A 12,500-nucleotide genomic window follows, 5' to 3' on the forward strand; every position below is an offset into this window, starting at 1 on the left:
TACCCCCTGTATATAGCCTCCACATTGACTCTATACCGTAACACCCTGTATATAGCCTCCACATTGACTCTGTACCGGTACCCTCTGTATATAGCCTCCACATTGACTCTGTACCGGTACCCCCTGTATATAGCCTCCACATTGACTCTGTAAAGGTACCCCCTGTATATAGCCTCCACATTGACTCTGTACCAGTACCCCCTGTATATAGCCTCCACATTGACTCTGTAAAGGTACCCCCTGTATATAGCCTCCACATTGACTCTGTACTGGTACCCCCTGTATATAGCCTCCACATTGACTCTGTACCGGTACCCCCTGTATATAGCCTCCATATTGACTCTGTACCATAACACCCTGTATATAGCCTCCACATTGACTCTGTACCAGTAACCCCTGTTTATAGCCTCCACATTGACTCTGTACCGGTACCCCCTGTATATAGCCTCCATATTGACTCTGTACCGGTACCCCCTGTATATAGCCTCCACATTGACTCTGTACCGGTACACCCTGTATATAGCCTCCACATTGACTCTGTACCGGTACACCCTGTATATAGCCTCCCCATTGACTCTGTACCTGTACCCCCTGTATATAGCCTCCACATTGACTCTGTACCGGTACCCCCTGTATATAGCCTCCACATTGACTCTGTACCGGTACCCCCCTGTATATAGCCTCCACATTGACTCTGTACCGGTACCCCCTGTATATAGCCTCCACATTGACTCTGTACCGTAATACCCTGTATATAGCCTCCACATTGACTCTGTACCGGTACCCCCTGTATATAGCCTCCACATTGACTCTGTACCGGTACCCCCCTGTATATAGCCTCCACATTGACTCTGTACCGTAATACCCTGTATATAGCCTCCACATTGACTCTGTACCGTAACACCCTGTATATAGCCTCCACATTGACTCTGTACCGGTACCCCCTGTATATAGTCTCCACATTGACTCTGTACCGGTGCCCCTGTATATAGCCTCCACATTGACTCTGTACCGGTACCCCCTGTATATAGCCTCCACATTGACTCTGTACCGGTACCCCTTGTATATACCCTCCACATTGACTCTGTATCGGTACGCCCTGTATATAGCCTCCACATTGACTCTGTACCGGTAACCCCTGTTTATAGCCTCCACATTGACTCTGTACCGGTACCCCCTGTATATAGCCTCCATATTGACTCTGTACCGGTACCCCCTGTATATAGCCTCCACATTGACTCTGTACCGGTACCCCCTGTATATAGCCTCCACATTGACTCTGTACCAGTACCCCCTGTATATAGCCTCCACATTGACTCTGTACCGGTACCCCCTGTATATAGCCTCCACATTGACTCTGTACCGGTACCCCCTGTATATAGCCTCCACATTGACTCTGTACCGGTACCCCTGTATATAGCCTCCACATTGACTCTGTACCAATACCCCTGTATATAGCCTCCACATTGACTCTGTACCAATACCCCCTGTATATAGCCTCCACATTGACTCTGTACCGTAATACCCTGTATATAGCCTCCACATTGACTCTGTACCGGTACCCCCCTGTATATAGCCTCCACATTGACTCTGTACCGGTACCCCCTGTATATAGCCTCCACATTGACTCTGTACCGGTACCCCCTGTATATAGCCTCCACATTGACTCTGTACCGTAATACCCTGTATATAGTCTCCACATTGACTCTGTACCGGTGCCCCCTGTATATAGCCTCCACATTGACTCTGTACCGGTACCCCTGTATATAGCCTCCACATTGACTCTGTACCGGTACCCCCTGTATATAGCCTCCATATTGACTCTGTACCATAACACCCTGTATATAGCCTCCACATTGACTCTGTACCAGTAACCCCTGTTTATAGCCTCCACATTGACTCTGTACCGGTACCCCCTGTATATAGCCTCCATATTGACTCTGTACCGGTACCCCCTGTATATAGCCTCCACATTGACTCTGTACCGGTACACCCTGTATATAGCCTCCCCATTGACTCTGTACCTGTACCCCCTGTATATAGCCTCCACATTGACTCTGTACCGGTACCCCCTGTATATAGCCTCCACATTGACTCTGTACCGGTACCCCCTGTATATAGCCTCCACATTGACTCTGTACCGGTACCCCCTGTATATAGCCTCCACATTGACTCTGTACCGTAATACCCTGTATATAGCCTCCACATTGACTCTGTACCGGTACCCCCTGTATATAGTCTCCACATTGACTCTGTACCGGTACCCCCTGTATATAGCCTCCACATTGACTCTGTACCGTAATACCCTGTATATAGCCTCCACATTGACTCTGTACCGTAATACCCTGTATATAGCCTCCACATTGACTCTGTACCGGTACCCCCTGTATATAGTCTCCACATTGACTCTGTACCGGTGCCCCTGTATATAGCCTCCACATTGACTCTGTACCGGTACCCCCTGTATATAGCCTCCACATTGACTCTGTACCGGTACCCCCTGTATATACCCTCCACATTGACTCTGTATCGGTACGCCCTGTATATAGCCTCCACATTGACTCTGTACCGGTACCCCCTGTATATAGCCTCCACATTGACTCTGTAAAGGTACCCCCTGTATATAGCCTCCACATTGACTCTGTACCGGTACCCCCTGTATATAGCCTCCACATTGACTCTGTACCGGTACCCCCTGTATATAGCCTCCACATTGACTCTGTACCGGTACCCCTGTATATAGCCTCCACATTGACTCTGTAAAGGTACCCCCTGTATATAGCCTCCACATTGACTCTGTACCGGTACCCCTGTATATAGCCTCCACATTGACTCTGTACCGGTACCCCCTGTATATAGCCTCCACATTGACTCTGTACCGGTACCCCCTGTATATAGCCTCCACATTGACTCTGTACCGGTACCCCCTGTATATAGCCTCCACATTGACTCTGTACCGGTACCCCCTGTATATAGCCTCCACATTGACTCTGTACCGGTACCCCCTGTATATAGCCTCCACATTGACTCTGTACCAATACCCCTGTATATAGCCTCCACATTGACTCTGTACCAATACCCCCTGTATATAGCCTCCACATTGACTCTGTACCGTAATACCCTGTATATAGCCTCCACATTGACTCTGTACCTGTACCCCCTGTATATAGCCTCCACATTGACTCTGTACCGGTACCCCCTGTATATAGCCTCCACATTGACTCTGTACCGGTACCCCCTGTATATAGCCTCCACATTGACTCTGTACCAGTACCCCTGTATATAGCCTCCACATTGACTCTGTACCGTAATACCCTGTATATAGCCTCCACATTGACTCTGTACCGGTACCCCCTGTATATAGCCTCCACATTGACTCTGTACCGTAATACCCTGTATATAGCCTCCACATTGACTCTGTACCGGTACCCCCTGTATATAGCCTCCACATTGACTCTGTACCGGTACCCCCTGTATATAGCCTCCACATTGACTCTGTACCGGTACCCCCTGTATATAGCCTCCACATTGACTCTGTACCGGTACCCCCTGTATATAGCCTCCACATTGACTCTGTACCAGTACCCCCTGTATATAGCCTCCACATTGACTCTGTACCGTAATACCCTGTATATAGCCTCCACATTGACTCTGTACCATAACACCCTGTATATAGCCTCCACATTGACTCTGTACCGTAATACCCTGTATATAGCCTCCACATTGACTCTGTACCGGTACCCCCTGTATATAGCCTCCACATTGACTCTGTACCGTAATACCCTGTATATAGCCTCCACATTGACTCTGTACCGGTACCCCCTGTATATAGCCTCCACATTGACTCTGTACCGGTACCCCCTGTATATAGCCTCCACATTGACTCTGTACCGGTACCCCCTGTATATAGCCTCCACATTGACTCTGTACCGGTACCCCCTGTATATAGCCTCCACATTGACTCTGTACCGGTGCCCCCTGTATATAGCCTCCACATTGACTCTGTAAAGGTACCCCCTGTATATAGCCTCCACACTGACTCTGTAAAGGTACCCCCCTGTATATAGCCTCCACATTGACTCTGTACCGGTACCCCCTGTATATCGCCTCCACATTGACTCTGTACCGGTACCCCCTGTATATCGCCTCCACATTGACTCTGTACCGGTACCCCCTGTATATAGCCTCCACATTGACTCTGTAAAGGTACCCCCCTGTATATAGCCTCCACATTGACTCTGTACCGGTACCCCCTGTATATAGCCTCCACATTGACTCTGTACTAGTACCCCCTGTATATAGCCTCCACATTGACTCTGTACTAGTACCCCCTGTATATAGCCTCCACATTGACTCTGTAAAGGTACCCCCTGTATATAGCCTCCACATTGACTCTGTACCGTAATACCCTGTATATAGCCTCCACATTGACTCTGTACCGGTACCCCCTGTATATAGCCTCCACATTGACTCTGTACCGGTACCCCCTGTATATAGCCTCCACATTGACTCTGTACCGGTACCCCCTGTATATAGCCTCCACATTGACTCTGTACCGTAATACCCTGTATATAGCCTCCACATTGACTCTGTACTAGTACCCCCTGTATATAGCCTCCACATTGACTCTGTAAAGGTACCCCCTGTATATAGCCTCCACATTGACTCTGTACCGTAATACCCTGTATATAGCCTCCACATTGACTCTGTACCGGTACCCCCTGTATATAGCCTCCACATTGACTCTGTACCGGTACCCCCTGTATATAGCCTCCACATTGACTCTGTACCGGTACCCCCTGTATATAGCCTCCACATTGACTCTGTACCGGTACCCCCTGTATATAGCCTCCACATTGACTCTGTACCAGTACCCCCTGTATATAGCCTCCACATTGACTCTATACCGTAACACCCTGTATATAGCCTCCACATTGACTCTGTACCGGTACCCTCTGTATATAGCCTCCACATTGACTCTGTACCGGTACCCCTGTATATAGCCTCCACATTGACTCTGTAAAGGTACCCCCTGTATATAGCCTCCACATTGACTCTGTACCAGTACCCCTGTATATAGCCTCCACATTGACTCTGTAAAGGTACCCCTGTATATAGCCTCCACATTGACTCTGTACTGGTACCCCTGTATATAGCCTCCACATTGACTCTGTACCGGTACCCCCTGTATATAGCCTCCATATTGACTCTGTACCATAACACCCTGTATATAGCCTCCACATTGACTCTGTACCAGTAACCCCTGTTTATAGCCTCCACATTGACTCTGTACCGGTACCCCCTGTATATAGCCTCCATATTGACTCTGTACCGGTACCCCCTGTATATAGCCTCCACATTGACTCTGTACCGGTACACCCTGTATATAGCCTCCACATTGACTCTGTACCGGTACACCCTGTATATAGCCTCCACATTGACTCTGTACCTGTACCCCCTGTATATAGCCTCCACATTGACTCTGTACCGGTACACCCTGTATATAGCCTCCACATTGACTCTGTACCGGTACCCCCTGTATATAGCCTCCACATTGACTCTGTACCGGTACCCCCTGTATATAGCCTCCACATTGACTCTGTACCGTAATACCCTGTATATAGCCTCCACATTGACTCTGTACCGGTACCCCCTGTATATAGTCTCCACATTGACTCTGTACCGGTACCCCCTGTATATAGCCTCCACATTGACTCTGTACCGTAATACCCTGTATATAGCCTCCACATTGACTCTGTACCGGTACCCCCTGTATATAGTCTCCACATTGACTCTGTACCGGTGCCCCCTGTATATAGCCTCCACATTGACTCTGTACCGGTACCCCCTGTATATAGCCTCCACATTGACTCTGTACCGGTACCCCTTGTATATACCCTCCACATTGACTCTGTATCGGTACGCCCTGTATATAGCCTCCACATTGACTCTGTACCGGTAACCCCTGTTTATAGCCTCCACATTGACTCTGTACCGGTACCCCCTGTATATAGCCTCCATATTGACTCTGTACCGGTACCCCCTGTATATAGCCTCCACATTGACTCTGTACCGGTACCCCCTGTATATAGCCTCCACATTGACTCTGTACCGGTACCCCCTGTATATAGCCTCCACATTGACTCTGTACCGGTACCCCCTGTATATAGCCTCCACATTGACTCTGTACCGGTACCCCCTGTATATAGCCTCCACATTGACTCTGTACCGGTACCCCCTGTATATAGCCTCCACATTGACTCTGTACCAATACCCCCTGTATATAGCCTCCACATTGACTCTGTACCAATACCCCCTGTATATAGCCTCCACATTGACTCTGTACCGGTACCCCTTGTATATACCCTCCACATTGACTCTGTATCGGTACGCCCTGTATATAGCCTCCACATTGACTCTGTACCGGTAACCCCTGTTTATAGCCTCCACATTGACTCTGTACCGGTACCCCCTGTATATAGCCTCCATATTGACTCTGTACCGGTACCCCCTGTATATAGCCTCCACATTGACTCTGTACCGGTACCCCCTGTATATAGCCTCCACATTGACTCTGTACCGGTACCCCCTGTATATAGCCTCCACATTGACTCTGTACCGGTACCCCCTGTATATAGCCTCCACATTGACTCTGTACCGGTACCCCCTGTATATAGCCTCCACATTGACTCTGTACCGGTACCCCCTGTATATAGCCTCCACATTGACTCTGTACCAATACCCCCTGTATATAGCCTCCACATTGACTCTGTACCAATACCCCCTGTATATAGCCTCCACATTGACTCTGTACCGTAATACCCTGTATATAGCCTCCACATTGACTCTGTACCGGTACCCCCTGTATATAGCCTCCACATTGACTCTGTACCGGTACCCCCTGTATATAGCCTCCACATTGACTCTGTACCGGTACCCCCTGTATATAGCCTCCACATTGACTCTGTACCGTAATACCCTGTATATAGTCTCCACATTGACTCTGTACCGGTGCCCCCTGTATATAGCCTCCACATTGACTCTGTACCGGTACCCCCTGTATATAGCCTCCACATTGACTCTGTACCGGTACCCCCTGTATATAGCCTCCATATTGACTCTGTACCATAACACCCTGTATATAGCCTCCACATTGACTCTGTACCAGTAACCCCTGTTTATAGCCTCCACATTGACTCTGTACCGGTACCCCCTGTATATAGCCTCCATATTGACTCTGTACCGGTACCCCCTGTATATAGCCTCCACATTGACTCTGTACCGGTACACCCTGTATATAGCCTCCCCATTGACTCTGTACCTGTACCCCCTGTATATAGCCTCCACATTGACTCTGTACCGGTACCCCCTGTATATAGCCTCCACATTGACTCTGTACCGGTACCCCTGTATATAGCCTCCACATTGACTCTGTACCGGTACCCCCTGTATATAGCCTCCACATTGACTCTGTACCGTAATACCCTGTATATAGCCTCCACATTGACTCTGTACCGGTACCCCCTGTATATAGTCTCCACATTGACTCTGTACCGGTACCCCCTGTATATAGCCTCCACATTGACTCTGTACCGTAATACCCTGTATATAGCCTCCACATTGACTCTGTACCGTAATACCCTGTATATAGCCTCCACATTGACTCTGTACCGGTACCCCCTGTATATAGTCTCCACATTGACTCTGTACCGGTGCCCCCTGTATATAGCCTCCACATTGACTCTGTACCGGTACCCCCTGTATATAGCCTCCACATTGACTCTGTACCGGTACCCCCTGTATATACCCTCCACATTGACTCTGTATCGGTACGCCCTGTATATAGCCTCCACATTGACTCTGTACCGGTACCCCCTGTATATAGCCTCCACATTGACTCTGTAAAGGTACCCCCTGTATATAGCCTCCACATTGACTCTGTACCGGTACCCCCTGTATATAGCCTCCACATTGACTCTGTACCGGTACCCCCTGTATATAGCCTCCACATTGACTCTGTACCGGTACCCCCTGTATATAGCCTCCACATTGACTCTGTAAAGGTACCCCCTGTATATAGCCTCCACATTGACTCTGTACCGGTACCCCCTGTATATAGCCTCCACATTGACTCTGTACCGGTACCCCCTGTATATAGCCTCCACATTGACTCTGTACCGGTACCCCCTGTATATAGCCTCCACATTGACTCTGTACCGGTACCCCCTGTATATAGCCTCCACATTGACTCTGTACCGGTACCCCCTGTATATAGCCTCCACATTGACTCTGTACCGGTACCCCCTGTATATAGCCTCCACATTGACTCTGTACCAATACCCCCTGTATATAGCCTCCACATTGACTCTGTACCAATACCCCCTGTATATAGCCTCCACATTGACTCTGTACCGTAATACCCTGTATATAGCCTCCACATTGACTCTGTACCGGTACCCCCTGTATATAGCCTCCACATTGACTCTGTACCGGTACCCCCTGTATATAGCCTCCACATTGACTCTGTACCGGTACCCCCTGTATATAGCCTCCACATTGACTCTGTACCAGTACCCCCTGTATATAGCCTCCACAATGACTCTGTACCGTAATAACCTGTATATAGCCTCCACATTGACTCTGTACCTGTACCCCCTGTATATAGCCTCCACATTGACTCTGTACCGTAATACCCTGTATATAGCCTCCACATTGACTCTGTACCGGTACCCCCTGTATATAGCCTCCACATTGACTCTGTACCGGTACCCCCTGTATATAGCCTCCACATTGACTCTGTACCGGTACCCCCTGTATATAGCCTCCACATTGACTCTGTACCGGTACCCCCTGTATATAGCCTCCACATTGACTCTGTACCAGTACCCCCTGTATATAGCCTCCACATTGACTCTGTACCGTAATACCCTGTATATAGCCTCCACATTGACTCTGTACCATAACACCCTGTATATAGCCTCCACATTGACTCTGTACCGTAATACCCTGTATATAGCCTCCACATTGACTCTGTACCGGTACCCCCTGTATATAGCCTCCACATTGACTCTGTACCGTAATACCCTGTATATAGCCTCCACATTGACTCTGTACCGGTACCCCCTGTATATAGCCTCCACATTGACTCTGTACCGGTACCCCCTGTATATAGCCTCCACATTGACTCTGTACCGGTACCCCCTGTATATAGCCTCCACATTGACTCTGTACCGGTACCCCCTGTATATAGCCTCCACATTGACTCTGTACCGGTGCCCCCTGTATATAGCCTCCACATTGACTCTGTAAAGGTACCCCCTGTATATAGCCTCCACACTGACTCTGTAAAGGTACCCCCCTGTATATAGCCTCCACATTGACTCTGTACCGGTACCCCCTGTATATCGCCTCCACATTGACTCTGTACCGGTACCCCCTGTATATCGCCTCCACATTGACTCTGTACCGGTACCCCCTGTATATAGCCTCCACATTGACTCTGTAAAGGTACCCCCCTGTATATAGCCTCCACATTGACTCTGTACCGGTACCCCCTGTATATAGCCTCCACATTGACTCTGTACTAGTACCCCCTGTATATAGCCTCCACATTGACTCTGTACTAGTACCCCCTGTATATAGCCTCCACATTGACTCTGTAAAGGTACCCCCTGTATATAGCCTCCACATTGACTCTGTACCGTAATACCCTGTATATAGCCTCCACATTGACTCTGTACCGGTACCCCCTGTATATAGCCTCCACATTGACTCTGTACCGGTACCCCCTGTATATAGCCTCCACATTGACTCTGTACTAGTACCCCCTGTATATAGCCTCCACATTGACTCTGTACTAGTACCCCCTGTATATAGCCTCCACATTGACTCTGTACCGGTACCCCCTGTATATAGCCTCCACATTGACTCTGTACCAGTACCCCCTGTATATAGCCTCCACATTGACTCTAACGGTACCCCCTGTATATAGCCTCCACATTGACTTTGTACCGGTACCCCCTGTATATAGCCTCCACATTGACTCTGTAAAGGTACTCCCTGTATATAGCCTCCACATTGACTCTGTACCGGTACCCCCTGTATATAGCCTCCACATTGACTCTGTACCGGTACCCCTGTATATAGCCTCCACATTGACTCTGTACCGGTACCTCCTGTATATAGCCTCCACATTGACTCTGTACTGGTACCCCCTGTATATAGCCTCCACATTGACTCTGTAAAGGTACCCCCTGTATATAGCCTCCACATTGACTCTGTACCAGTACCCCCTGTATATAGCCTCCACATTGACTCTGTAAAGGTACCCCCTGTATATAGTCTCCACATTGACTCTGTACTGGTACCCCCTGTATATAGCCTCCACATTGACTCTGTAAAGGTACCCCCTGTATATAGCCTCCACATTGACTCTGTACTGGTACCCCCTGTATATAGCCTCCACATTGACTCTGTACCGGTACCCCCTGTATATAGCCTCCATATTGACTCTGTACCATAACACCCTGTATATAGCCTCCACATTGACTCTGTACCAGTAACCCCTGTTTATAGCCTCCACATTGACTCTGTACCGGTACCCCCTGTATATAGCCTCCATATTGACTCTGTACCGGTACCCCCTGTATATAGCCTCCACATTGACTCTGTACCGGTACACCCTGTATATAGCCTCCCCATTGACTCTGTACCTGTACCCCCTGTATATAGCCTCCACATTGACTCTGTACCGGTACCCCCTGTATATAGCCTCCACATTGACTCTGTACCGGTACCCCCTGTATATAGCCTCCACATTTCACTGTGAGGTCTACTACACCTGTTGTATTCAGCATTTCACTGTGAGGTCTACTACACCTGTTGTATTCAGCATTTCACTGTGAGGTCTACTACACCTGTTGTATTCAGCATTTCACTGTGAGGTCTACTACACCTGTTGTATTCAGCATTTCACTGTGAGGTCTACTACACCTGTTGTATTCAGCATTTCACTGTGAGGTCTACTACACCTGTTGTATTCAGCATTTCACTGTGAGGTCTACTACACCTGTTGTATTCAGCATTTCACTGTGAGGTCTACTACACCTGTTGTATTCAGCATTTCACTGTGAGGTCTACTACACCTGTTGTATTCAGCATTTCACTGTGAGGTCTACTACACCTGTTGTATTCAGCATTTCACTGTGAGGTCTACTACATCTGTTGTATTCAGCATTTCACTGTAAGGTCTACTACACCTGTTGTATTCAGCATTTCACTGTGAGGTCTACTACACCTGTTGTATTCAGCATTTCACTGTGAGGTCTACTACACCTGTTGTATTCAGCATTTCACTGTGAGGTCTACTACACCTGTTGTATTCAGCATTTCACTGTAAGGTCTACTACACCTGTTGTATTCAGCATTTCACTGTGAGGTCTACTACACCTGTTGTATTCAGCATTTCACTGTGAGGTCTACTACACCTGTTGTATTCAGCATTTCACTGTGAGGTCTACTACACCTGTTGTATTCAGCATTTCACTGTGAGGTCTACTACACCTGTTGTATTCAGCATTTCACTGTGAGGTCTACTACACCTGTTGTATTCAGCATTTCACTGTGAGGTCTACTACACCTGTTGTATTCAGCATTTCACTGTGAGGTCTACTACACCTGTTGTATTCAGCATTTCATTGTGAGGTCTACTACACCTGTTGTATTCAGCATTTCACTGTGAGGTCTACTACACCTGTTGTATTCAGCATTTCACTGTGAGGTCTACTACACCTGTTGTATTCAGCATTTCACTGTGAGGTCTACTACACCTGTTGTATTCAGCATTTCACTGTAAGGTCTACTACACCTGTTGTATTCAGCATTTCACTGTGAGGTCTACTACATCTGTTGTATTCAGCATTTCACTGTAAGGTCTACAACACCTGTTGTATTCAGCATTTCACTGTGAGGTCTACTACACCTGTTGTATTCAGCATTTCACTGTAAGGTCTACTACACCTGTTGTATTCAGCATTTCACTGTGAGGTCTACTACACCTGTTGTATTCAGCATTTCACTGTGAGGTCTACTACACCTGTTGTATTCAGCATTTCACTGTAAGGTCTACTACACCTGTTGTATTCAGCATTTCACTGTAAGGTCTACTACACCTGTTGTATTCAGCATTTCACTGTGAGGTCTACTACACCTGTTGTCTACTACACCTGTTGTATTCAGCATTTCACTGTGAGGTCTACTACACCTGTTGTATTCAGCATTTCACTGTGAGGTCTACTACACCTGTTGTATTCAGCATTTCACTGTGAGGTCTACTACACCTGTTGTATTCAGCATTTCACTGTAAGGTCTACTACACCTGTTGTATTCAGCATTTCACTGTGAGGTCTACTACACCTGTTGTATTCAGCATTTCACTGTGAGGTCTACTACACCTGTTGTATTCAGCATTTCACTGTGAGGTTTAATACCTAAAGGTGTAA

General features: G+C 47.8%; 1 protein-coding gene and 2 long non-coding RNA genes across 4 annotated transcripts in view; 1 reads left to right on the plus strand and 2 right to left on the minus strand.

The window, feature by feature from the left end:
- Positions 1-12,500, minus strand: part of LOC127921223 (caskin-1-like) — a gene marked incomplete at its 3' end in the record, with an annotated part of 105,987 nt that overhangs the window by 92,228 nt on the left and 1,259 nt on the right. The gene's annotated exons all lie outside the window — the stretch shown is intronic.
- On the plus strand, positions 1,454-4,903 carry LOC127921220 (uncharacterized). 2 transcript variants are annotated; one of them, XR_008108455.1, is made up of 3 exons: positions 1,454-1,637; positions 4,364-4,519; positions 4,637-4,903. It is a non-coding gene; the product is annotated as an uncharacterized LOC127921220 (long non-coding RNA). The 2 variants fall into 2 exon arrangements; XR_008108454.1 differs by lacking the exon at positions 1,454-1,637 and adding an exon at positions 1,861-2,143.
- On the minus strand, positions 11,146-12,208 carry LOC127921221 (uncharacterized). The gene is made up of 3 exons (XR_008108456.1): positions 12,057-12,208; positions 11,791-11,904; positions 11,146-11,220 (listed from the first exon to the last, which is right to left on the minus strand). It is a non-coding gene; the product is annotated as an uncharacterized LOC127921221 (long non-coding RNA).

Source organism: Oncorhynchus keta, unplaced genomic scaffold (genome assembly GCF_023373465.1).
Source record: "Oncorhynchus keta strain PuntledgeMale-10-30-2019 unplaced genomic scaffold, Oket_V2 Un_contig_2177_pilon_pilon, whole genome shotgun sequence".
NCBI lineage: Eukaryota > Metazoa > Chordata > Actinopteri > Salmoniformes > Salmonidae > Oncorhynchus > Oncorhynchus keta.